Genomic DNA, 26,564 nt, shown 5'->3' on the forward strand with positions numbered 1-26,564 from the left:
AGTCAGTGTCCTTAAAGCGGGTTTCAGGCCTTCAGCGTGTGCTCTGCCAACCTCAGCAAGTGTACTTTGCCACTCATATCTGGTGTCTCTATAGCGTGCCTTTACAAAGAAAAACTGTTTTTCAGTGTAAGCTAATAGCAGTCAGTGTCCTTAAAGCGGGTGTCAGGCCTTCAGCGTGTGCTCTGCCAACCTCTGCCAATGTCTCTATAGCGTGCCTTTACAAAGAAAAATTTTTTTTCACTGTAAGCTAATAGCAGTCAGTGTCCTTAAAGTGGGTGTGAGGCCTTCAGCGTGTGCTCTGCCAACCTCAGCAAGTGTACTTTGCCACTCATATCTGGTGTCTCTATAGCGTGCCTTTACAAAGAAAAAAAGTTTTTCAGTGTAAGCTAATAGCAGTCAGTGTCCTTAAAGCGGGTGTCAGGCCTTCAGCGTGTGCTCTGCCAACCTCAGCAAGTGTACTTTGCCACTCATATCTGGTGTCTCTATAGCGTGCGTTTACAAAGAAAAAAAGTTTTTCAGTGTAAGCTAATAGCAGTCAGTGTCCTTAAAGCGGGTGTCAGGCCTTCAGCGTGTGCTCTGCCACTCATATCTGGTGTCTCTATAGCGTGCCTTTACAAAGAAAAAAAGTTTTTCAGTGTAAGCTAATAGCAGTCAGTGTCCTTAAAGCGGGTGTCAGGCCTTCAGCGTGTGCTCTGCCAACCTCAGCAAGTGTACTTTGCCACTCATATCTGGTGTCTCTATAGCGTGCCTTTACAAAGAAAAAAAGTTTTTCAGTGTAAGCTAATAGCAGTCAGTGTCCTTAAAGCGGTTGTGAGGCCTTCAGCGTGTGCTCTGCCAACCTCAGCAAGTGTGCTTTGCCACTCATATCTGGTGTCTCTATAGCGTGCCTTTACAAAGAAAAATTTTTTTTCAGTGTAAGCTAATAGCAGTCAGTGTCCTTAAAGCGGGTTTCAGGCCTTCAGCGTGTGCTCTGCCAACCTCAGCAAGTGTACTTTGCCACTCATATCTGGTGTCTCTATAGCGTGCCTTTACAAAGAAAAACTGTTTTTCAGTGTAAGCTAATAGCAGTCAGTGTCCTTAAAGCGGGTGTCAGGCCTTCAGCGTGTGCTCTGCCAACCTCTGCCAATGTCTCTATAGCGTGCCTTTACAAAGAAAAATTTTTTTTCACTGTAAGCTAATAGCAGTCAGTGTCCTTAAAGTGGGTGTGAGGCCTTCAGCGTGTGCTCTGCCAACCTCAGCAAGTGTACTTTGCCACTCATATCTGGTGTCTCTATAGCGTGCCTTTACAAAGAAAAAAAGTTTTTCAGTGTAAGCTAATAGCAGTCAGTGTCCTTAAAGCGGGTGTCAGGCCTTCAGCGTGTGCTCTGCAAACCTCTGCCAGTGTCTCTATAGCGTGCCTTTACAAAGAAAAAAAGTTTTTCAGTGTAAGCTAATAGCAGTCAGTGTCCTTAAAGCGGGTGTCAGGCCTTCAGCTTGTGCTCTGCCAACCTCAGTAAAGTGTACTTTGCCACTCATATTCTGTTGTCTCTATAGCGTGCCTTTACAAAGAAAATTTATTTTTCAGTGTAAGCTAATAGCAGTCAGTGTCCTTAAAGCGGGTGTCAGGCCTTCAGCGTGTGCTCTGCAAACCTCAGCAAGTGTACTTTGCCACTCATATCTGGTGTCTCTATAGCGTGCCTTTACAAAGAAAAAAAGTTTTTCAGTGTAAGCTAATAGCAGTCAGTGTCCTTAAAGCGGGTTTCAGGCCTTCAGCGTGTGCTCTGCCAACCTCAGCAAGTGTACTTTGCCATTCATATCTGGTGTCTCTGTAGCGTGCCTTAACAAATAAAAAAAGTTTTTCACTGTAAGCTAATAGCAGTCAGTGTCCTTAAAGCGGGTGTCAGGCCTTCAGCGTGTGCTCTGCCAACCTCAGCAAGTGTACTTTGCCACTCATATCTGGTGTCTATATAGCGTGCCTTTACAAAGAAAAAAAGTTTTTCAGTGTAAGCTAATAGCAGTTAGTGTCCTTAAAGCGGGTGTCAGGCCTTCAGCGTGTGCTCTGCCAACCTCAGCAAGTGTACTTTGCCACTCATATCTGGTGTCTCTATAGCGTGCCTTTACAAAGAAAAAAAGTTTTTCAGTGTAAGCTAATAGCAGTCAGTGTCCTTAAAGCGGGTTTCAGGCCTTCAGCGTGTGCTCTGCCAACCTCAGCAAGTGTACTTTGCCACTCATATCTGGTGTCTCTATAGCGTGCCTTTACAAAGAAAAACAGTTTTTCAGTGTAAGCTAATAGCAGTCAGTGTCCTTAAAGCGGGTGTCAGGCCTTCAGCGTGTGGTCTGCCAACCTCTGCCAATGTCTCTATAGCGTGCCTTTACAAAGAAAAAAAGGTTTTCACTGTAAGCTAATAGCAGTCAGTGTCCTTAAAGCGGGTGTGAGGCCTTCAGCGTGTGCTCTGCCAACCTCAGCAAGTGTACTTTGCCACTCATATCTGGTGTCTCTATAGCGTGCCTTTTCAAAGAAAAAAAGTTTTTCAGTGTAAGCTAATAGCAGTCAGTGTCCTTAAAGCGGGTTTCAGGCCTTCAGCGTGTGCTCTGCCAACCTCAGCAAGTGTACTTTGCCACTCATATCTGGTGTCTCTGTAGCGTGCCTTAACAAAGAAAATTTATTTTTCAGTGTAAGCTAATAGCAGTCAGTGTCCTTAAAGCGGGTGTCAGGCCTTCAGCGTGTGATATGCAAACCTCAGCAAGTGTACTTTGCCACTTATATCTGGTGTCTCTATAGCGTGCCTTTACAAAGAAAAAAAGTTTTTCAGTGTAAGCTAATAGCAGTCAGTGTCCTTAAAGCGGGTTTCAGGCCTTCAGCGTGTGCTCTGCCAACCTCAGCAAGTGTACTTTGCCACTCATATCTGGTGTCTCTGTAGCGTGCCTTAACAAATAAAAAAAGTTTTTCACTGTAAGCTAATAGCAGTCAGTGTCCTTAAAGCGGGTGTCAGGCCTTCAGCGTGTGCTCTGCCAACCTCAGCAAGTGTACTTTGCCACTCATATCTGGTGTCTCTATAGCGTGCCTTTACAAAGAAAAAAAGTTTTTCAGTGTAAGCTAATAGCAGTTAGTGTCCTTAAAGCGGGTGTCCGGCCTTCAGCGTGTGCTCTGCCAACCTCAGCAAGTGTACTTTGCCACTCATATCTGGTGTCTCTATAGCGTGCCTTTACAAAGAAAAAAAGTTTTTCAGTGTAAGCTAATAGCAGTCAGTGTCCTTAAAGCGGGTTTCAGGCCTTCAGCGTGTGCTCTGCCAACCTCAGCAAGTGTACTTTGCCACTCATATCTGGTGTCTCTATAGCGTGCCTTTACAAAGAAAAACAGTTTTTCAGTGTAAGCTAATAGCAGTCAGTGTCCTTAAAGCGGGTGTCAGGCCTTCAGCGTGTGCTCTGCCAACCTCTGCCAATGTCTCTATAGCCTGCCTTTACAAAGAAAAAAAGGTTTTCACTGTAAGCTAATAGCAGTCAGTGTCCTTAAAGCGGGTGTGAGGCCTTCAGCGTGTGCTCTGCCAACCTCAGCAAGTGTACTTTGCCACTCATATCTGGTGTCTCTATAGCGTGCCTTTACAAAGAAAAAAAGTTTTTCAGTGTAAGCTAATAGCAGTCAGTGTCCTTAAAGCGGGTGTCAGGCCTTCAGCGTGTGCTCTGCCAACCTCAGCAAGTGTACTTTGCCACTCATATCTGGTGTCTCTATAGCGTGCCTTTACAAAGAAAAAAAGTTTTTCAGTGTAAGCTAATAGCAGTCAGTGTCCTTAAAGCGGGTGTCAGGCCTTCAGCGTGTGCTCTGCCAACCTCAGCAAGTGTACTTTGCCACTCATATCTGGTGTCTCTATAGCGTGCCTTTACAAAGAAAAAAAGTTTTTCAGTGTAAGCTAATAGCAGTCAGTGTCCTTAAAGCGGGTTTCAGGCCTTCAGCGTGTGCTCTGCCAACCTCAGCAAGTGTACTTTGCCACTCATATCTGGTGTCTCTATAGCGTGCCTTTACAAAGAAAAAAAGTTTTTCAGTGTAAGCTAATAACAGTCAGTGTCCTTAAAGCGGGTGTCAGGCCTTCAGCGTGTGCTCTGCCAACCTCTGCCAATGTCTCTATAGCGTGCCTTTACAAAGAAAAAAAGGTTTTCACTGTAAGCTAATAGCAGTCAGTGTCCTTAAAGCGGGTGTGAGGCCTTCAGCGTGTGCTCTGCCAACCTCAGCAAGTGTACTTTGCCACTCATATCTGGTGTCTCTATAGCGTGCCTTTACAAAGAAAAAAAGTTTTTCAGTGTAAGCTAATAGCAGTCAGTGTCCTTAAAGCGGGTTTCAGGCCTTCAGCGTGTGCTCTGCCAACCTCAGCAAGTGTACTTTGCCACTCATATCTGGTGTCTCTATAGGGTGCCTTTACAAAGAAAAACAGTTTTTCAGTGTAAGCTAATAGCAGTCAGTGTCCTTAAAGCGGGTGTCAGGCCTTCAGCGTGTGCTCTGCCAACCTCTGCCAATGTCTCCATAGCGTGCCTTTACAAAGAAAAAAAGGTTTTCACTGTAAGCTAATAGCAGTCAGTGTCCTTAAAGCGGGTGTGAGGCCTTCAGCGTGTGCTCTGCCAACCTCAGCAAGTGTACTTTGCCACTCATATCTGGTGTCTCTATAGCGTGCCTTTACAAAGAAAAAAAGTTTTTCAGTGTAAGCTAATAGCAGTCAGTGTCCTTAAAGCGGGTGTCAGGCCTTCAGCGTGTGCTCTGCCAACCTCAGCAAGTGTACTTTGCCACTCATATCTGGTGTCTCTATAGCGTGCCTTTACAAAGAAAAAAAGTTTTTCAGTGTAAGCTAATAGCAGTCAGTGTCCTTAAAGCGGGTGTCAGGCCTTCAGCGTGTGCTCTGCCACTCATATCTGGTGTCTCTATAGCGTGCCTTTACAAAGAAAAAAAGTTTTTCAGTGTAAGCTAATAGCAGTCAGTGTCCTTAAAGCGGGTGTCAGGCCTTCAGCGTGTGCTCTGCCAACCTCAGCAAGTGTACTTTGCCACTCATATCTGGTGTCTCTATAGCGTGCCTTTACAAAGAAAAAAAGTTTTTCAGTGTAAGCTAATAGCAGTCAGTGTCCTTAAAGCGGTAGTGAGGCCTTCAGCGTGTGCTCTGCCAACCTCAGCAAGTGTGCTTTGCCACTCATATCTGGTGTCTCTATAGCGTGCCTTTACAAAGAAAAAATTATTTTCAGTGTAAGCTAATAGCAGTCAGTGTCCTTAAAGCGGGTTTCAGGCCTTCAGCGTGTGCTCTGCCAACCTCAGCAAGTGTACTTTGCCACTCATATCTGGTGTCTCTATAGCGTGCCTTTACAAAGAAAAACTGTTTTTCAGTGTAAGCTAATAGCAGTCAGTGTCCTTAAAGCGGGTGTCAGGCCTTCAGCGTGTGCTCTGCCAACCTCTGCCAATGTCTCTATAGCGTGCCTTTACAAAGAAAAAAATTTTTTCACTGTAAGCTAATAGCAGTCAGTGTCCTTAAAGTGGGTGTGAGGCCTTCAGCGTGTGCTCTGCCAACCTCAGCAAGTGTACTTTGCCACTCATATCTGGTGTCTCTATAGCGTGCCTTTACAAAGAAAAAAAGTTTTTCAGTGTAAGCTAATAGCAGTCAGTGTCCTTAAAGCGGGTGTCAGGCCTTCAGCGTGTGCTCTGCCAACCTCAGCAAGTGTACTTTGCCACTCATATCTGGTGTCTCTATAGCGTGCCTTTACAAAGAAAAAAAGTTTTTCAGTGTAAGCTAATAGCAGTCAGTGTCCTTAAAGCGGGTGTCAGGCCTTCAGCGTGTGCTCTGCCACTCATATCTGGTGTCTCTATAGCGTGCCTTTACAAAGAAAAAAAGTTTTTCAGTGTAAGCTAATAGCAGTCAGTGTCCTTAAAGCGGGTGTCAGGCCTTCAGCGTGTGCTCTGCCAACCTCAGCAAGTGTACTTTGCCACTCATATCTGGTGTCTCTATAGCGTGCCTTTACAAAGAAAAAAAGTTTTTCAGTGTAAGCTAATAGCAGTCAGTGTCCTTAAAGCGGTTGTGAGGCCTTCAGCGTGTGCTCTGCCAACCTCAGCAAGTGTGCTTTGCCACTCATATCTGGTGTCTCTATAGCGTGCCTTTACAAAGAAAAATTTTTTTTCAGTGTAAGCTAATAGCAGTCAGTGTCCTTAAAGCGGGTTTCAGGCCTTCAGCGTGTGCTCTGCCAACCTCAGCAAGTGTACTTTGCCACTCATATCTGGTGTCTCTATAGCGTGCCTTTACAAAGAAAAACTGTTTTTCAGTGTAAGCTAATAGCAGTCAGTGTCCTTAAAGCGGGTGTCAGGCCTTCAGCGTGTGCTCTGCCAACCTCTGCCAATGTCTCTATAGCGTGCCTTTACAAAGAAAAATTTTTTTTCACTGTAAGCTAATAGCAGTCAGTGTCCTTAAAGTGGGTGTGAGGCCTTCAGCGTGTGCTCTGCCAACCTCAGCAAGTGTACTTTGCCACTCATATCTGGTGTCTCTATAGCGTGCCTTTACAAAGAAAAAAAGTTTTTCAGTGTAAGCTAATAGCAGTCAGTGTCCTTAAAGCGGGTGTCAGGCCTTCAGCGTGTGCTCTGCAAACCTCTGCCAGTGTCTCTATAGCGTGCCTTTACAAAGAAAAAAAGTTTTTCAGTGTAAGCTAATAGCAGTCAGTGTCCTTAAAGCGGGTGTCAGGCCTTCAGCTTGTGCTCTGCCAACCTCAGTAAAGTGTACTTTGCCACTCATATCTGGTGTCTCTATAGCGTGCCTTTACAAAGAAAATTTATTTTTCAGTGTAAGCTAATAGCAGTCAGTGTCCTTAAAGCGGGTGTCAGGCCTTCAGCGTGTGCTCTGCAAACCTCAGCAAGTGTACTTTGCCACTCATATCTGGTGTCTCTATAGCGTGCCTTTACAAAGAAAAAAAGTTTTTCAGTGTAAGCTAATAGCAGTCAGTGTCCTTAAAGCGGGTTTCAGGCCTTCAGCGTGTGCTCTGCCAACCTCAGCAAGTGTACTTTGCCATTCATATCTGGTGTCTCTGTAGCGTGCCTTAACAAATAAAAAAAGTTTTTCACTGTAAGCTAATAGCAGTCAGTGTCCTTAAAGCGGGTGTCAGGCCTTCAGCGTGTGCTCTGCCAACCTCAGCAAGTGTACTTTGCCACTCATATCTGGTGTCTATATAGCGTGCCTTTACAAAGAAAAAAAGTTTTTCAGTGTAAGCTAATAGCAGTTAGTGTCCTTAAAGCGGGTGTCAGGCCTTCAGCGTGTGCTCTGCCAACCTCAGCAAGTGTACTTTGCCACTCATATCTGGTGTCTCTATAGCGTGCCTTTACAAAGAAAAAAAGTTTTTCAGTGTAAGCTAATAGCAGTCAGTGTCCTTAAAGCGGGTTTCAGGCCTTCAGCGTGTGCTCTGCCAACCTCAGCAAGTGTACTTTGCCACTCATATCTGGTGTCTCTATAGCGTGCCTTTACAAAGAAAAACAGTTTTTCAGTGTAAGCTAATAGCAGTCAGTGTCCTTAAAGCGGGTGTCAGGCCTTCAGCGTGTGCTCTGCCAACCTCTGCCAATGTCTCTATAGCGTGCCTTTACAAAGAAAAAAAGGTTTTCACTGTAAGCTAATAGCAGTCAGTGTCCTTAAAGCGGGTGTGAGGCCTTCAGCGTGTGCTCTGCCAACCTCAGCAAGTGTACTTTGCCACTCATATCTGGTGTCTCTATAGCGCGCCTTTTCAAAGAAAAAAAGTTTTTCAGTGTAAGCTAATAGCAGTCAGTGTCCTTAAAGCGGGTTTCAGGCCTTCAGCGTGTGCTCTGCCAACCTCAGCAAGTGTACTTTGCCACTCATATCTGGTGTCTCTGTAGCGTGCCTTAACAAAGAAAATTTATTTTTCAGTGTAAGCTAATAGCAGTCAGTGTCCTTAAAGCGGGTGTCAGGCCTTCAGCGTGTGATCTGCAAACCTCAGCAAGTGTACTTTGCCACTTATATCTGGTGTCTCTATAGCGTGCCTTTACAAAGAAAAAAAGTTTTTCAGTGTAAGCTAATAGCAGTCAGTGTCCTTAAAGCGGGTTTCAGGCCTTCAGCGTGTGCTCTGCCAACCTCAGCAAGTGTACTTTGCCACTCATATCTGGTGTCTCTGTAGCGTGCCTTAACAAAGAAAATTTATTTTTCAGTGTAAGCTAATAGCAGTCAGTGTCCTTAAAGCGGGTGTCAGGCCTTCAGCGTGTGATCTGCAAACCTCAGCAAGTGTACTTTGCCACTTATATCTGGTGTCTCTATAGCGTGCCTTTACAAAGAAAAAAAGTTTTTCAGTGTAAGCTAATAGCAGTCAGTGTCCTTAAAGCGGGTGTCAGGCCTTCAGCGTGTGCTCTGCAAACCTCTGCCAGTGTCTCTATAGCGTGCCTTTTCAAAGAAAAAAAGTTTTTCAGTGTAAGCTAATAGCAGTCAGTGTCCTTAAAGCGGGTGTCAGGCCTTCAGCTTGTGCTCTGCCAACCTCAGTAAAGTGTACTTTGCCACTCATATCTGGTGTCTCTATAGCGTGCCTTTACAAAGAAAATTTATTTTTCAGTGTAAGCTAATAGCAGTCAGTGTCCTTAAAGCGGGTGTCAGGCCTTCAGCGTGTGCTCTACAAACCTCAGCAAGTGTACTTTGCCACTCATATCTGGTGTCTCTATAGCGTGCCTTTACAAAGAAAAAAAGTTTTTCAGTGTAAGCTAATAGCAGTCAGTGTCCTTAAAGCGGGTTTCAGGCCTTCAGCGTGTGCTCTGCCAACCTCAGCAAGTGTACTTTGCCATTCATATCTGGTGTCTCTGTAGCGTGCCTTAACAAATAAAAAAAGTTTTTCACTGTAAGCTAATAGCAGTCAGTGTCCTTAAAGCGGGTGTCAGGCCTTCAGCGTGTGCTCTGCCAACCTCAGCAAGTGTACTTTGCCACTCATATCTGGTGTCTCTATAGCGTGCCTTTACAAAGAAAAACAGTTTTTCAGTGTAAGCTAATAGCAGTCAGTGTCCTTAAAGCGGGTGTCAGGCCTTCAGCGTGTGCTCTGCCAACCTCTGCCAATGTCTCTATAGCGTGCCTTTACAAAGAAAAAAAGGTTTTCACTGTAAGCTAATAGCAGTCAGTGTCCTTAAAGCGGGTGTGAGGCCTTCAGCGTGTGCTCTGCCAACCTCAGCAAGTGTACTTTGCCACTCATATCTGGTGTCTCTATAGCGTGCCTTTTCAAAGAAAAAAAGTTTTTCAGTGTAAGCTAATAGCAGTCAGTGTCCTTAAAGCGGGTTTCAGGCCTTCAGCGTGTGCTCTGCCAACCTCAGCAAGTGTACTTTGCCACTCATATCTGGTGTCTCTGTAGCGTGCCTTAACAAAGAAAATTTATTTTTCAGTGTAAGCTAATAGCAGTCAGTGTCCTTAAAGCGGGTGTCAGGCCTTCAGCGTGTGATCTGCAAACCTCAGCAAGTGTACTTTGCCACTTATATCTGGTGTCTCTATAGCGTGCCTTTACAAAGAAAAAAAGTTTTTCAGTGTAAGCTAATAGCAGTCAGTGTCCTTAAAGCGGGTTTCAGGCCTTCAGCGTGTGCTCTGCCAACCTCAGCAAGTGTACTTTGCCACTCATATCTGGTGTCTCTGTAGCGTGCCTTAACAAATAAAAAAAGTTTTTCACTGTAAGCTAATAGCAGTCAGTGTCCTTAAAGCGGGTGTCAGGCCTTCAGCGTGTGCTCTGCCAACCTCAGCAAGTGTACTTTGCCACTCATATCTGGTGTCTCTATAGCGTGCCTTTACAAAGAAAAAAAGTTTTTCAGTGTAAGCTAATAGCAGTTAGTGTCCTTAAAGCGGGTGTCAGGCCTTCAGCGTGTGCTCTGCCAACCTCAGCAAGTGTACTTTGCCACTCATATCTGGTGTCTCTATAGCGTGCCTTTACAAAGAAAAAAAGTTTTTCAGTGTAAGCTAATAGCAGTCAGTGTCCTTAAAGCGGGTTTCAGGCCTTCAGCGTGTGCTCTGCCAACCTCAGCAAGTGTACTTTGCCACTCATATCTGGTGTCTCTATAGCGTGCCTTTACAAAGAAAAACAGTTTTTCAGTGTAAGCTAATAGCAGTCAGTGTCCTTAAAGCGGGTGTCAGGCCTTCAGCGTGTGCTCTGCCAACCTCTGCCAATGTCTCTATAGCGTGCCTTTACAAAGAAAAAAAGGTTTTCACTGTAAGCTAATAGCAGTCAGTGTCCTTAAAGCGGGTGTGAGGCCTTCAGCGTGTGCTCTGCCAACCTCAGCAAGTGTACTTTGCCACTCATATCTGGTGTCTCTATAGCGTGCCTTTACAAAGAAAAAAAGTTTTTCAGTGTAAGCTAATAGCAGTCAGTGTCCTTAAAGCGGGTGTCAGGCCTTCAGCGTGTGCTCTGCCAACCTCAGCAAGTGTACTTTGCCACTCATATCTGGTGTCTCTATAGCGTGCCTTTACAAAGAAAAAAAGTTTTTCAGTGTAAGCTAATAGCAGTCAGTGTCCTTAAAGCGGGTGTCAGGCCTTCAGCGTGTGCTCTGCCAACCTCAGCAAGTGTACTTTGCCACTCATATCTGGTGTCTCTATAGCGTGCCTTTACAAAGAAAAAAAGTTTTTCAGTGTAAGCTAATAGCAGTCAGTGTCCTTAAAGCGGGTTTCAGGCCTTCAGCGTGTGCTCTGCCAACCTCAGCAAGTGTACTTTGCCACTCATATCTGGTGTCTCTATAGCGTGCCTTTACAAAGAAAAAAAGTTTTTCAGTGTAAGCTAATAGCAGTCAGTGTCCTTAAAGCGGGTGTCAGGCCTTCAGCGTGTGCTCTGCCAACCTCTGCCAATGTCTCTATAGCGTGCCTTTACAAAGAAAAAAAGGTTTTCACTGTAAGCTAATAGCAGTCAGTGTCCTTAAAGCGGGTGTGAGGCCTTCAGCGTGTGCTCTGCCAACCTCAGCAAGTGTACTTTGCCACTCATATCTGGTGTCTCTATAGCGTGCCTTTACAAAGAAAAAAAGTTTTTCAGTGTAAGCTAATAGCAGTCAGTGTCCTTAAAGCGGGTGTCAGGCCTTCAGCGTGTGCTCTGCCAACCTCAGCAAGTGTAATTTGACATTCATATCTGGTGTCTCTATAGCGTGCCTTTACAAAGAAAAACTGTTTTTCAGTGTAAGCTAATAGCAGTCAGTGTCCTTAAAGCGGGTGTCAGGCCTTCAGCGTGTGCTCTGCCAACCTCTGCCAGTGTCTCTATAGCGTGCCTTTACAAAGAACAAAAGTTGTTCACTGTAAGCTAATAGCAGTCAGTGTCCTTAAAGCGGGTGTCAGGCATTCAGCTTGTGCTCTGCCAACCTCTGCCAGTGTACTTTGCCACTCATATCTGGTGTCTCTATAGCGTGCCTTTACAAAGAAAAAAAGTTTTGCAGTGTAAGCTAATAGCAGTCAGTGTCCTTAAAGTGTTTTTCAGGCCTTCAGCGGGTGCTCTGCCAACCTCTGCCAGTGTACTTTGCCACTCATATCTGGTGTCTCTATAGCGTGCCTTTACAAAGAAAAAAAGTTTTTCACTGTAAGCTAATAGCAGTCAGTGTCCTTAAAGTGGGTGTCAGGCCTTCAGCGTGTGCTCTGCCAACCTCAGCAAGTGTACTTTGCCACTCATATCTGGTGTCTCTATAGCGTGCCTTTACAAAGAAAAAAGTTTTTCACTGTAAGCTAATAGCAGTCAGTGTCCTTAAAGCGGGTGTCAGGCATTCAGCTTGTGCTCTGCCAACCTCAGCAAGTGTACTTTGCCACTCATATCTGGTGTCTCTATAGCGTGCCTTTACAAAGAAAAAAAGTTTTTCAGTGTAAGCTAATAGCAGTCAGTGTCCTTAAAGCGGGTGTCAGGCCTTCAGCGTGTGCTCTGCCAACCTCAGCAAGTGTACTTTGCCACTCATATCTGGTGTCTCTATAGCGTGCCTTTACAAAGAAAAAAAGTTTTTCAGTGTAAGCTAATAGCAGTTAGTGTCCTTAAAGCGGGTGTCAGGCCTTCAGCGTGTGCTCTGCCAACCTCAGCAAGTGTACTTTGCCACTCATATCTGGTGTCTCTATAGCGTGCCTTTACAAAGAAAAAAAGTTTTTCAGTGTAAGCTAATAGCAGTCAGTGTCCTTAAAGCGGGTTTCAGGCCTTCAGCGTGTGCTCTGCCAACCTCAGCAAGTGTACTTTGCCACTCATATCTGGTGTCTCTATAGCGTGCCTTTACAAAGAAAAAAAGTTTTTCAGTGTAAGCTAATAGCAGTCAGTGTCCTTAAAGCGGGTGTCAGGCCTTCAGCGTGTGCTCTGCCAACCTCTGCCAATGTCTCTATATCGTGCCTTTACAAAGAAAAAAAGGTTTTCACTGTAAGCTAATAGCAGTCAGTGTCCTTAAAGCGGGTGTGAAGCCTTCAGCGTGTGCTCTGCCAACCTCAGCAAGTGTACTTTGCCACTCATATCTGGTGTCTCTATAGCGTGCCTTTACAAAGAAAAAAAGTTTTTCAGTGTAAGCTAATAGCAGTCAGTGTCCTTAAAGCGGGTGTCAGGCCTTCAGCGTGTGCTCTGCCAACCTCTGCCAGTGTACTTTGCCGCTCATATCTGGTGTCTCTATAGCGTGCCTTTACAAAGAAAAACTGTTTTTCAGTGTAAGCTAATAGCAGTCAGTGTCCTTAAAGCGGGTGTCAGGCCTTCAGCGTGTGCTCTGCCAACCTCAGCAAGTGTAATTTGACATTCATATCTGGTGTCTCTATAGCGTGCCTTTACAAAGAAAAACTGTTTTTCAGTGTAAGCTAATAGCAGTCAGTGTCCTTAAAGCGGGTGTCAGGCCTTCAGCGTGTGCTCTGCCAACCTCTGCCAGTGTCTCTATTGCGTGCCTTTACAAAGAACAAAAGTTGTTCACTGTAAGCTAATAGCAGTCAGTGTCCTTAAAGCGGGTGTCAGGCATTCAGCTTGTGCTCTGCCAACCTCTGCCAGTGTACTTTGCCACTCATATCTGGTGTCTCTATAGCGTGCCTTTACAAAGAAAAAAAGTTTTGCAGTGTAAGCTAATAGCAGTCAGTGTCCTTAAAGTGTTTTTCAGGCCTTCAGCGGGTGCTCTGCCAACCTCTGCCAGTGTACTTTGCCACTCATATCTGGTGTCTCTATAGCGTGCCTTTACAAAGAAAAAAAGTTTTTCACTGTAAGCTAATAGCAGTCAGTGTCCTTAAAGTGGGTGTCAGGCCTTCAGCGTGAGCTCTGCCAACCTCAGCAAGTGTACTTTGCCACTCATATCTGGTGTCTCTATAGCGTGCCTTTACAAAGAAAAAAAGTTTTTCAGTGTAAGCTAATAGCAGTCAGTGTCCTTAAAGCGGGTGTCAGGCCTTCAGCGTGTGCTCTGCCACTCATATCTGGTGTCTCTATAGCGTGCCTTTACAAAGAAAAAAAGTTTTTCAGTGTAAGCTAATAGCAGTCAGTGTCCTTAAAGCGGGTGTCAGGCCTTCAGCGTGTGCTCTGCCAACCTCAGCAAGTGTACTTTGCCACTCATATCTGGTGTCTCTATAGCGTGCCTTTACAAAGAAAAAAAGTTTTTCAGTGTAAGCTAATAGCAGTCAGTGTCCTTAAAGCGGTTGTGAGGCCTTCAGCGTGTGCTCTGCCAACCTCAGCAAGTGTGCTTTGCCACTCATATCTGGTGTCTCTATAGCGTGCCTTTACAAAGAAAAATTTTTTTTCAGTGTAAGCTAATAGCAGTCAGTGTCCTTAAAGCGGGTTTCAGGCCTTCAGCGTGTGCTCTGCCAACCTCAGCAAGTGTACTTTGCCACTCATATCTGGTGTCTCTATAGCGTGCCTTTACAAAGAAAAACTGTTTTTCAGTGTAAGCTAATAGCAGTCAGTGTCCTTAAAGCGGGTGTCAGGCCTTCAGCGTGTGCTCTGCCAACCTCTGCCAATGTCTCTATAGCGTGCCTTTACAAAGAAAAATTTTTTTTCACTGTAAGCTAATAGCAGTCAGTGTCCTTAAAGTGGGTGTGAGGCCTTCAGCGTGTGCTCTGCCAACCTCAGCAAGTGTACTTTGCCACTCATATCTGGTGTCTCTATAGCGTGCCTTTACAAAGAAAAAAAGTTTTTCAGTGTAAGCTAATAGCAGTCAGTGTCCTTAAAGCGGGTGTCAGGCCTTCAGCGTGTGCTCTGCAAACCTCTGCCAGTGTCTCTATAGCGTGCCTTTACAAAGAAAAAAAGTTTTTCAGTGTAAGCTAATAGCAGTCAGTGTCCTTAAAGCGGGTGTCAGGCCTTCAGCTTGTGCTCTGCCAACCTCAGTAAAGTGTACTTTGCCACTCATATCTGGTGTCTCTATAGCGTGCCTTTACAAAGAAAATTTATTTTTCAGTGTAAGCTAATAGCAGTCAGTGTCCTTAAAGCGGGTGTCAGGCCTTCAGCGTGTGCTCTGCAAACCTCAGCAAGTGTACTTTGCCACTCATATCTGGTGTCTCTATAGCGTGCCTTTACAAAGAAAAAAAGTTTTTCAGTGTAAGCTAATAGCAGTCAGTGTCCTTAAAGCGGGTTTCAGGCCTTCAGCGTGTGCTCTGCCAACCTCAGCAAGTGTACTTTGCCATTCATATCTGGTGTCTCTGTAGCGTGCCTTAACAAATAAAAAAAGTTTTTCACTGTAAGCTAATAGCAGTCAGTGTCCTTAAAGCGGGTGTCAGGCCTTCAGCGTGTGCTCTGCCAACCTCAGCAAGTGTACTTTGCCACTCATATCTGGTGTCTCTATAGCGTGCCTTTACAAAGAAAAAAAGTTTTTCAGTGTAAGCTAATAGCAGTTAGTGTCCTTAAAGCGGGTTTCAGGCCTTCAGCGTGTGCTCTGCCAACCTCAGCAAGTGTACTTTGCCACTCATATCTGGTGTCTCTATAGCGTGCCTTTACAAAGAAAACAAGTTTTTCAGTGTAAGCTAATAGCAGTCAGTGTCCTTAAAGCGGGTTTCAGGCCTTCAGCGTGTGCTCTGCCAACCTCAGCAAGTGTACTTTGCCACTCATATCTGGTGTCTCTATAGCGTGCCTTTACAAAGAAAAACAGTTTTTCAGTGTAAGCTAATAGCAGTCAGTGTCCTTAAAGCGGGTGTCAGGCCTTCAGCGTGTGCTCTGCCAACCTCAGCAAGTGTAATTTGACATTCATATCTGGTGTCTCTATAGCGTGCCTTTACAAAGAAAAACTGTTTTTCAGTGTAAGCTAATAGCAGTCAGTGTCCTTAAAGCGGGTGTCAGGCCTTCAGCGTGTGCTCTGCCAACCTCTGCCAGTGTCTCTATAGCGTGCCTTTACAAAGAACAAAAGTTGTTCACTGTAAGCTAATAGCAGTCAGTGTCCTTAAAGCGGGTGTCAGGCATTCAGCTTGTGCTCTGCCAACCTCTGCCAGTGTACTTTGCCACTCATATCTGGTGTCTCTATAGCGTGCCTTTACAAAGAAAAAAAGTTTTGCAGTGTAAGCTAATAGCAGTCAGTGTCCTTAAAGTGTTTTTCAGGCCTTCAGCGGGTGCTCTGCCAACCTCTGCCAGTGTACTTTGCCACTCATATCTGGTGTCTCTATAGCGTGCCTTTACAAAGAAAAAAAGTTTTTCACTGTAAGCTAATAGCAGTCAGTGTCCTTAAAGTGGGTGTCAGGCCTTCAGCGTGTGCTCTGCCAACCTCAGCAAGTGTACTTTGCCACTCATATCTGGTGTCTCTATAGCGTGCCTTTATAAAGAAAAAAGTTTTTCACTGTAAGCTAATAGCAGTCAGTGTCCTTAAAGCGGGTGTCAGGCATTCAGCTTGTGCTCTGCCAACCTCAGCAAGTGTACTTTGCCACTCATATCTGGTGTCTCTATAGCGTGCCTTTACAAAGAAAAAAAGTTTTTCAGTGTAAGCTAATAGCAGTCAGTGTCCTTAAAGCGGGTGTCAGGCCTTCAGCGTGTGCTCTGCCAACCTCAGCAAGTGTACTTTGCCACTCATATCTGGTGTCTCTATAGCGTGCCTTTACAAAGAAAAAAAGTTTTTCAGTGTAAGCTAATAGCAGTTAGTGTCCTTAAAGCGGGTGTCAGGCCTTCAGCGTGTGCTCTGCCAACCTCAGCAAGTGTACTTTGCCACTCATATCTGGTGTCTCTATAGCGTGCCTTTACAAAGAAAAAAAGTTTTTCAGTGTAAGCTAATAGCAGTCAGTGTCCTTAAAGCGGGTTTCAGGCCTTCAGCGTGTGCTCTGCCAACCTCAGCAAGTGTACTTTGCCACTCATATCTGGTGTCTCTATAGCGTGCCTTTACAAAGAAAAAAAGTTTTTCAGTGTAAGCTAATAGCAGTCAGTGTCCTTAAAGCGGGTGTCAGGCCTTCAGCGTGTGCTCTGCCAACCTCTGCCAATGTCTCTATATCGTGCCTTTACAAAGAAAAAAAGGTTTTCACTGTAAGCTAATAGCAGTCAGTGTCCTTAAAGCGGGTGTGAGGCCTTCAGCGTGTGCTCTGCCAACCTCAGCAAGTGTACTTTGCCACTCATATCTGGTGTCTCTATAGCGTGCCTTTACAAAGAAAAAAAGTTTTTCAGTGTAAGCTAATAGCAGTCAGTGTCCTTAAAGCGGGTGTCAGGCCTTCAGCGTGTGCTCTGCCAACCTCTGCCAGTGTACTTTGCCGCTCATATCTGGTGTCTCTATAGCGTGCCTTTACAAAGAAAAACTGTTTTTCAGTGTAAGCTAATAGCAGTCAGTGTCCTTAAAGCGGGTGTCAGGCCTTCAGCGTGTGCTCTGCCAACCTCAGCAAGTGTAATTTGACATTCATATCTGGTGTCTCTATAGCGTGCCTTTACAAAGAAAAACTGTTTTTCAGTGTAAGCTAATAGCAGTCAGTGTCCTTAAAGCGGGTGTCAGGCCTTCAGCGTGTGCTCTGCCAACCTCTGCCAGTGTCTCTATTGCGTGCCTTTACAAAGAACAAAAGTTGTTCACTGTAAGCTAATAGCAGTCAGTGTCCTTAAAGCGGGTGTCAGGCATTCAGCTTGTGCTCTGCCAACCTCTGCCAGTGTACTTTGCCACTCATATCTGGTGTCTCTATAGCGTGCCTTTACAAAGAAAAAAAGTTTTGCAGTGTAAGCTAATAGCAGTCAGTGTCCTTAAAGTGTTTTTCAGGCCTTCAGCGGGTGCTCTGCCAACCTCTGCCAGTGTACTTTGCCACTCATATCTGGTGTCTCTATAGCGTGCCTTTACAAAGAAAAAAAGTTTTTTACTGTAAGCTAATAGCAGTCAGTGTCCTTAAAGTGGGTGTCAGGCCTTCAGCGTGAGCTCTGCCAACCTCAGCAAGTGTACTTTGCCACTCATATCTGGTGTCTCTATAGCGTGCCTTTACAAAGAAAAAAAGTTTTTCAGTGTAAGCTAATAGCAGTCAGTGTCCTTAAAGCGGGTGTCAGGCCTTCAGCGTGTGCTCTGCCACTCATATCTGGTGTCTCTATAGCGTGCCTTTACAAAGAAAAAAAGTTTTTCAGTGTAAGCTAATAGCAGTCAGTGTCCTTAAAGCGGGTGTCAGGCCTTCAGCGTGTGCTCTGCCAACCTCAGCAAGTGTACTTTGCCACTCATATCTGGTGTCTCTATAGCGTGCCTTTACAAAGAAAAAAAGTTTTTCAGTGTAAGCTAATAGCAGTCAGTGTCCTTAAAGCGGTTGTGAGGCCTTCAGCGTGTGCTCTGCCAACCTCAGCAAGTGTGCTTTGCCACTCATATCTGGTGTCTCTATAGCGTGCCTTTACAAAGAAAAATTTTTTTTCAGTGTAAGCTAATAGCAGTCAGTGTCCTTAAAGCGGGTGTCAGGCCTTCAGCGTGTGCTCTGCCAACCTCTGCCAATGTCTCTATAGCGTGCCTTTACAAAGAAAAAAATTTTTTCACTGTAAGCTAATAGCAGTCAGTGTCCTTAAAGTGGGTGTGAGGCCTTCAGCGTGTGCTCTGCCAACCTCAGCAAGTGTACTTTGCCACTCATATCTGGTGTCTCTATAGCGTGCCTTTACAAAGAAAAAAAGTTTTTCAGTGTAAGCTAATAGCAGTCAGTGTCCTTAAAGCGGGTGTCAGGCCTTCAGCGTGTGCTCTGCAAACCTCTGCCAGTGTCTCTATAGCGTGCCTTTACAAAGAAAAAAAGTTTTTCAGTGTAAGCTAATAGCAGTCAGTGTCCTTAAAGCGGGTGTCAGGCCTTCAGCTTGTGCTCTGCCAACCTCAGTAAAGTGTACTTTGCCACTCATATCTGGTGTCTCTATAGCGTGCCTTTACAAAGAAAATTTATTTTTCAGTGTAAGCTAATAGCAGTCAGTGTCCTTAAAGCGGGTGTCAGGCCTTCAGCGTGTGCTCTGCAAACCTCAGCAAGTGTACTTTGCCACTCATATCTGGTGTCTCTATAGCGTGCCTTTACAAAGAAAAAAAGTTTTTCAGTGTAAGCTAATAGCAGTCAGTGTCCTTAAAGCGGGTTTCAGGCCTTCAGCGTGTGCTCTGCCAACCTCAGTAAGTGTACTTTGCCATTCATATCTGGTGTCTCTGTAGCGTGCCTTAACAAATAAAAAAAGTTTTTCACTGTAAGCTAATAGCAGTCAGTGTCCTTAAAGCGGGTGTCAGGCCTTCAGCGTGTGCTCTGCCAACCTCAGCAAGTGTACTTTGCCACTCATATCTGGTGTCTCTATAGCGTGCCTTTACAAAGAAAAAAAGTTTTTCAGTGTAAGCTAATAGCAGTTAGTGTCCTTAAAGCGGGTGTCAGGCCTTCAGCGTGTGCTCTGCCAACCTCAGCAAGTGTACTTTGCCACTCATATCTGGTGTCTCTATAGCGTGCCTTTACAAAGAAAAAAAGTTTTTCAGTGTAAGCTAATAGCAGTCAGTGTCCTTAAAGCGGGTTTCAGGCCTTCAGCGTGTGCTCTGCCAACCTCAGCAAGTGTACTTTGCCACTCATATCTGGTGTCTCTATAGCGTGCCTTTACAAAGAAAAACAGTTTTTCAGTGTAAGCTAATAGCAGTCAGTGTCCTTAAAGCGGGTGTCAGGCCTTCAGCGTGTGCTCTGCCAACCTCTGCCAATGTCTCTATAGCGTGCCTTTACAAAGAAAAAAAGGTTTTCACTGTAAGCTAATAGCAGTCAGTGTCCTTAAAGCGGGTGTGAGGCCTTCAGCGTGTGCTCTGCCAACCTCAGCAAGTGTACTTTGCCACTCATATCTGGTGTCTCTATAGCGTGCCTTTTCAAAGAAAAAAAGTTTTTCAGTGTAAGCTAATAGCAGTCAGTGTCCTTAAAGCGGGTTTCAGGCCTTCAGCGTGTGCTCTGCCAACCTCAGCAAGTGTACTTTGCCACTCATATCTGGTGTCTCTGTAGCGTGCCTTAACAAAGAAAATTTAATTTTCAGTGTAAGCTAATAGCAGTCAGTGTCCTTAAAGCGGGTGTCAGGCCTTCAGCGTGTGATCTGCAAACCTCAGCAAGTGTACTTTGCCACTTATATCTGGTGTCTCTATAGCGTGCCTTTACAAAGAAAAAAAGTTTTTCAGTGTAAGCTAATAGCAGTCAGTGTCCTTAAAGCGGGTTTCAGGCCTTCAGCGTGTGCTCTGCCAACCTCAGCAAGTGTACTTTGCCACTCATATCTGGTGTCTCTGTAGCGTGCCTTAACAAAGAAAAAAAGTTTTTCAGTGTAAGCTAATAGCAGTTAGTGTCCTTAAAGCGGGTGTCAGGCCTTCAGCGTGTGCTCTGCCAACCTCAGCAAGTGTACTTTGCCACTCATATCTGGTGTCTCTATAGCGTGCCTTTACAAAGAAAAAAAGTTTTTCAGTGTAAGCTAATAGCAGTCAGTGTCCTTAAAGCGGGTTTCAGGCCTTCAGCGTGTGCTCTGCCAACCTCAGCAAGTGTACTTTGCCACTCATATCTGGTGTCTCTATAGCGTGCCTTTACAAAGAAAAACAGTTTTTCAGTGTAAGCTAATAGCAGTCAGTGTCCTTAAAGCGGGTGTCAGGCCTTCAGCGTGTGCTCTGCCAACCTCTGCCAATGTCTCTATAGCGTGCCTTTACAAAGAAAAAAAGGTTTTCACTGTAAGCTAATAGCAGTCAGTGTCCTTAAAGCGGGTGTGAGGCCTTCAGCGTGTGCTCTGCCAACCTCAGCAAGTGTACTTTGCCACTCATATCTGGTGTCTCTATAGCGTGCCTTTACAAAGAAAAAAAGTTTTTCAGTGTAAGCTAATAGCAGTCAGTGTCCTTAAAGCGGGTGTCAGGCCTTCAGCGTGTGCTCTGCCAACCTCAGCAAGTGTACTTTGCCACTCATATCTGGTGTCTCTATAGCGTGCCTTTACAAAGAAAAAAAGTTTTTCAGTGTAAGCTAATAGCAGTCAGTGTTCTTAAAGCGGGTGTCAGGCCTTCAGCGTGTGCTCTGCCAACCTCAGCAAGTGTACTTTGCCACTCATATCTGGTGTCTCTATAGCGTGCCTTTACAAAGAAAAAAAGTTTTTCAGTGTAAGCTAATAGCAGTCAGTGTCCTTAAAGCGGGTTTCAGGCCTTCAGCGTGTGCTCTGCCAACCTCAGCAAGTGTACTTTGCCACTCATATCTGGTGTCTCTATAGCGTGCCTTTACAAAGAAAAACTGTTTTTCAGTGTAAGCTAATAGCAGTCAGTGTCCTTAAAGCGGGTGTCAGGCCTTCAGCGTGTGCTCTGCCAACCTCAGCAAGTGTACTTTGCCACTCATATCTGGTGTCTCTATAGCGTGCCTTTACAAAGAAAAAAAGTTTTTCAGTGTAAGCTAATAGCAGTTAGTGTCCTTAAAGCGGGTGTCAGGCCTTCAGCGTGTGCTCTGCCAACCTCAGCAAGTGTACTTTGCCACTCATATCTGGTGTCTCTATAGCGTGCCTTTACAAAGAAAAAAAGTTTTGCAGTGTAAGCTAATAGCAGTCAGTGTCCTTAAAGTGTTTTTCAGGCCTTCAGCGGGTGCTCTGCCAACCTCTGCCAGTGTACTTTGCCACTCATATCTGGTGTCTCTATAGCGTGCCTTTACAAAGAAAAAAAGTTTTTCACTGTAAGCTAATAGCAGTCAGTGTCCTTAAAGTGGGTGTCAGGCCTTCAGCGTGTGCTCTGCCAACCTCTGCCAGTGTCTCTATAGCGTGCCTTTACAAAGAACAAAAGTTGTTCACTGTAAGCTAATAGCAGTCAGTGTCCTTAAAGCGGGTGTCAGGCATTCAGCTTGTGCTCTGCCAACCTCTGCCAGTGTACTTTGCCACTCATATCTGGTGTCTCTATAGCGTGCCTTTACAAAGAAAAAAAGTTTTGCAGTGTAAGCTAATAGCAGTAAGTGTCCTTAAAGTGTTTTTCAGGCCTTCAGCGGGTGCTCTGCCAACCTCTGCCAGTGTACTTTGCCACTCATATCTGGTGTCTCTATAGCGTGCCTTTACAAAGAAAAAAAGTTTTTCACTGTAAGCTAATAGCAGTCAGTGTCCTTAAAGTGGGTGTCAGGCCTTCAGCGTGTGCTCTGCCAACCTCAGCAAGTGTACTTTGCCACTCATATCTGGTGTCTCTATAGCGTGCCTTTACAAAGAAAAAAGTTTTTCACTGTAAGCTAATAGCAGTCAGTGTCCTTAAAGCGGGTGTCAGGCATTCAGCTTGTGCTCTGCCAACCTCAGCAAGTGTACTTTGCCACTCATATCTGGTGTCTCTATAGCGTGCCTTTACAAAGAAAAAAAGTTTTTCAGTGTAAGCTAATAGCAGTCAGTGTCCTTAAAGCGGGTGTCAGGCCTTCAGCGTGTGCTCTGCCAACCTCAGCAAGTGTACTTTGCCACTCATATCTGGTGTCTCTATAGCGTGCCTTTACAAAGAAAAAAAGTTTTTCAGTGTAAGCTAATAGCAGTTAGTGTCCTTAAAGCGGGTGTCAGGCCTTCAGCGTGTGCTCTGCCAACCTCAGCAAGTGTACTTTGCCACTCATATCTGGTGTCTCTATAGCGTGCCTTTACAAAGAAAAAAAGTTTTTCAGTGTAAGCTTATAGCAGTCAGTGTCCTTAAAGCGGGTTTCAGGCCTTCAGCGTGTGCTCTGCCAACCTCAGCAAGTGTACTTTGCCACTCATATCTGGTGTCTCTATAGCGTGCCTTTACAAAGAAAAACAGTTTTTCAGTGTAAGCTAATAGCAGTCAGTGTCCTTAAAGCGGGTGTCAGGCCTTCAGCGTGTGCTCTGCCAACCTCTGCCAATGTCTCTATAGCGTGCCTTTACAAAGAAAAAAAGGTTTTCACTGTAAGCTAATAGCAGTCAGTGTCCTTAAAGTGGGTGTCAGGCCTTCAGCGTGTGCTCTGCCAACCTCAGCAAGTGTACTTTGCCACTCATATCTGGTGTCTCTATAGCGTGCCTTTACAAAGAAAAAAAGTTTTTCAGTGTAAGCTAATAGCAGTTAGTGTCCTTAAAGCGGGTGTCAGGCCTTCAGCGTGTGCTCTGCCAACCTCAGCAAGTGTACTTTGCCACTCATATCTGGTGTCTCTATAGCGTGCCTTTACAAAGAAAAAAAGTTTTGCAGTGTAAGCTAATAGCAGTCAGTGTCCTTAAAGTGTTTTTCAGGCCTTCAGCGGGTGCTCTGCCAACCTCTGCCAGTGTACTTTGCCACTCATATCTGGTGTCTCTATAGCGTGCCTTTACAAAGAAAAAAAGTTTTTCACTGTAAGCTAATAGCAGTCAGTGTCCTTAAAGTGGGTGTCAGGCCTTCAGCGTGTGCTCTGCCAACCTCTGCCAGTGTCTCTATAGCGTGCCTTTACAAAGAACAAAAGTTGTTCACTGTAAGCTAATAGCAGTCAGTGTCCTTAAAGCGGGTGTCAGGCATTCAGCTTGTGCTCTGCCAACCTCTGCCAGTGTACTTTGCCACTCATATCTGGTGTCTCTATAGCGTGCCTTTACAAAGAAAAAAAGTTTTGCAGTGTAAGCTAATAGCAGTAAGTGTCCTTAAAGTGTTTTTCAGGCCTTCAGCGGGTGCTCTGCCAACCTCTGCCAGTGTACTTTGCCACTCATATCTGGTGTCTCTATAGCGTGCCTTTACAAAGAAAAAAAGTTTTTCACTGTAAGCTAATAGCAGTCAGTGTCCTTAAAGTGGGTGTCAGGCCTTCAGCGTGTGCTCTGCCAACCTCTGCCAGTGTCTCTATAGCGTGCCTTTACAAAGAACAAAAGTTGTTCACTGTAAGCTAATAGCAGTCAGTGTCCTTAAAGCGGGTGTCAGGCATTCAGCTTGTGCTCTGCCAACCTCTGCCAGTGTACTTTGCCACTCATATCTGGTGTCTCTATAGCGTGCCTTTACAAAGAAAAAAAGTTTTGCAGTGTAAGCTAATAGCAGTAAGTGTCCTTAAAGTGTTTTTCAGGCCTTCAGCGGGTGCTCTGCCAACCTCTGCCAGTGTACTTTGCCACTCATATCTGGTGTCTCTATAGCGTGCCTTTACAAAGAAAAAAAGTTTTTCAGTGTAAGCTAATAGCAGTCAGTGTCCTTAAAGCGGGTTTCAGGCCTTCAGCGTGTGCTCTGCCAACCTCAGCAAGTGTACTTTGCCACTCATATCTGGTGTCTCTGTAGCGTGCCTTAACAAAGAAAAAAAGTTTTTCAGTGTAAGCTAATAGCAGTTAGTGTCCTTAAAGCGGGTGTCAGGCCTTCAGCGTGTGCTCTGCCAACCTCAGCAAGTGTACTTTGCCACTCATATCTGGTGTCTCTATAGCGTGCCTTTACAAAGAAAAAAAGTTTTTCAGTGTAAGCTAATAGCAGTCAGTGTCCTTAAAGCGGGTTTCAGGCCTTCAGCGTGTGCTCTGCCAACCTCAGCAAGTGTACTTTGCCACTCATATCTGGTGTCTCTATAGCGTGCCTTTACAAAGAAAAACAGTTTTTCAGTGTAAGCTAATAGCAGTCAGTGTCCTTAAAGCGGGTGTCAGGCCTTCAGCGTGTGCTCTGCCAACCTCTGCCAATGTCTCTATAGCGTGCCTTTACAAAGAAAAAAAGGTTTTCACTGTAAGCTAATAGCAGTCAGTGTCCTTAAAGCGGGTGTGAGGCCTTCAGCGTGTGCTCTGCCAACCTCAGCAAGTGTACTTTGCCACTCATATCTGGTGTCTCTATAGCGTGCCTTTACAAAGAAAAAAAGTTTTTCAGTGTAAGCTAATAGCAGTCAGTGTCCTTAAAGCGGGTGTCAGGCCTTCAGCGTGTGCTCTGCCAACCTCAGCAAGTGTACTTTGCCACTCATATCTGGTGTCTCTATAGCGTGCCTTTACAAAGAAAAAAAGTTTTTCAGTGTAAGCTAATAGCAGTCAGTGTTCTTAAAGCGGGTGTCAGGCCTTCAGCGTGTGCTCTGCCAACCTCAGCAAGTGTACTTTGCCACTCATATCTGGTGTCTCTATAGCGTGCCTTTACAAAGAAAAAAAGTTTTTCAGTGTAAGCTAATAGCAGTCAGTGTCCTTAAAGCGGGTTTCAGGCCTTCAGCGTGTGCTCTGCCAACCTCAGCAAGTGTACTTTGCCACTCATATCTGGTGTCTCTATAGCGTGCCTTTACAAAGAAAAACTGTTTTTCAGTGTAAGCTAATAGCAGTCAGTGTCCTTAAAGCGGGTGTCAGGCCTTCAGCGTGTGCTCTGCCAACCTCAGCAAGTGTACTTTGCCACTCATATCTGGTGTCTCTATAGCGTGCCTTTACAAAGAAAAAAAGTTTTTCAGTGTAAGCTAATAGCAGTTAGTGTCCTTAAAGCGGGTGTCAGGCCTTCAGCGTGTGCTCTGCCAACCTCAGCAAGTGTACTTTGCCACTCATATCTGGTGTCTCTATAGCGTGCCTTTACAAAGAAAAAAAGTTTTGCAGTGTAAGCTAATAGCAGTCAGTGTCCTTAAAGTGTTTTTCAGGCCTTCAGCGGGTGCTCTGCCAACCTCTGCCAGTGTACTTTGCCACTCATATCTGGTGTCTCTATAGCGTGCCTTTACAAAGAAAAAAAGTTTTTCACTGTAAGCTAATAGCAGTCAGTGTCCTTAAAGTGGGTGTCAGGCCTTCAGCGTGTGCTCTGCCAACCTCTGCCAGTGTCTCTATAGCGTGCCTTTACAAAGAACAAAAGTTGTTCACTGTAAGCTAATAGCAGTCAGTGTCCTTAAAGCGGGTGTCAGGCATTCAGCTTGTGCTCTGCCAACCTCTGCCAGTGTACTTTGCCACTCATATCTGGTGTCTCTATAGCGTGCCTTTACAAAGAAAAAAAGTTTTGCAGTGTAAGCTAATAGCAGTAAGTGTCCTTAAAGTGTTTTTCAGGCCTTCAGCGGGTGCTCTGCCAACCTCTGCCAGTGTACTTTGCCACTCATATCTGGTGTCTCTATAGCGTGCCTTTACAAAGAAAAAAAGTTTTTCACTGTAAGCTAATAGCAGTCAGTGTCCTTAAAGTGGGTGTCAGGCCTTCAGCGTGTGCTCTGCCAACCTCAGCAAGTGTACTTTGCCACTCATATCTGGTGTCTCTATAGCGTGCCTTTACAAAGAAAAAAGTTTTTCACTGTAAGCTAATAGCAGTCAGTGTCCTTAAAGCGGGTGTCAGGCATTCAGCTTGTGCTCTGCCAACCTCAGCAAGTGTACTTTGCCACTCATATCTGGTGTCTCTATAGCGTGCCTTTACAAAGAAAAAAAGTTTTTCAGTGTAAGCTAATAGCAGTCAGTGTCCTTAAAGCGGGTGTCAGGCCTTCAGCGTGTGCTCTGCCAACCTCAGCAAGTGTACTTTGCCACTCATATCTGGTGTCTCTATAGCGTGCCTTTACAAAGAAAAAAAGTTTTTCAGTGTAAGCTAATAGCAGTTAGTGTCCTTAAAGCGGGTGTCAGGCCTTCAGCGTGTGCTCTGCCAACCTCAGCAAGTGTACTTTGCCACTCATATCTGGTGTCTCTATAGCGTGCCTTTACAAAGAAAAAAAGTTTTTCAGTGTAAGCTTATAGCAGTCAGTGTCCTTAAAGCGGGTTTCAGGCCTTCAGCGTGTGCTCTGCCAACCTCAGCAAGTGTACTTTGCCACTCATATCTGGTGTCTCTATAGCGTGCCTTTACAAAGAAAAACAGTTTTTCAGTGTAAGCTAATAGCAGTCAGTGTCCTTAAAGCGGGTGTCAGGCCTTCAGCGTGTGCTCTGCCAACCTCTGCCAATGTCTCTATAGCGTGCCTTTACAAAGAAAAAAAGGTTTTCACTGTAAGCTAATAGCAGTCAGTGTCCTTAAAGTGGGTGTCAGGCCTTCAGCGTGTGCTCTGCCAACCTCAGCAAGTGTACTTTGCCACTCATATCTGGTGTCTCTATAGCGTGCCTTTACAAAGAAAAAAAGTTTTTCAGTGTAAGCTAATAGCAGTTAGTGTCCTTAAAGCGGGTGTCAGGCCTTCAGCGTGTGCTCTGCCAACCTCAGCAAGTGTACTTTGCCACTCATATCTGGTGTCTCTATAGCGTGCCTTTACAAAGAAAAAAAGTTTTGCAGTGTAAGCTAATAGCAGTCAGTGTCCTTAAAGTGTTTTTCAGGCCTTCAGCGGGTGCTCTGCCAACCTCTGCCAGTGTACTTTGCCACTCATATCTGGTGTCTCTATAGCGTGCCTTTACAAAGAAAAAAAGTTTTTCACTGTAAGCTAATAGCAGTCAGTGTCCTTAAAGTGGGTGTCAGGCCTTCAGCGTGTGCTCTGCCAACCTCTGCCAGTGTCTCTATAGCGTGC

The sequence above is a fragment of the Pelobates fuscus genome, chromosome 6 (genome assembly GCF_036172605.1).
Source record: "Pelobates fuscus isolate aPelFus1 chromosome 6, aPelFus1.pri, whole genome shotgun sequence".
NCBI lineage: Eukaryota > Metazoa > Chordata > Amphibia > Anura > Pelobatidae > Pelobates > Pelobates fuscus.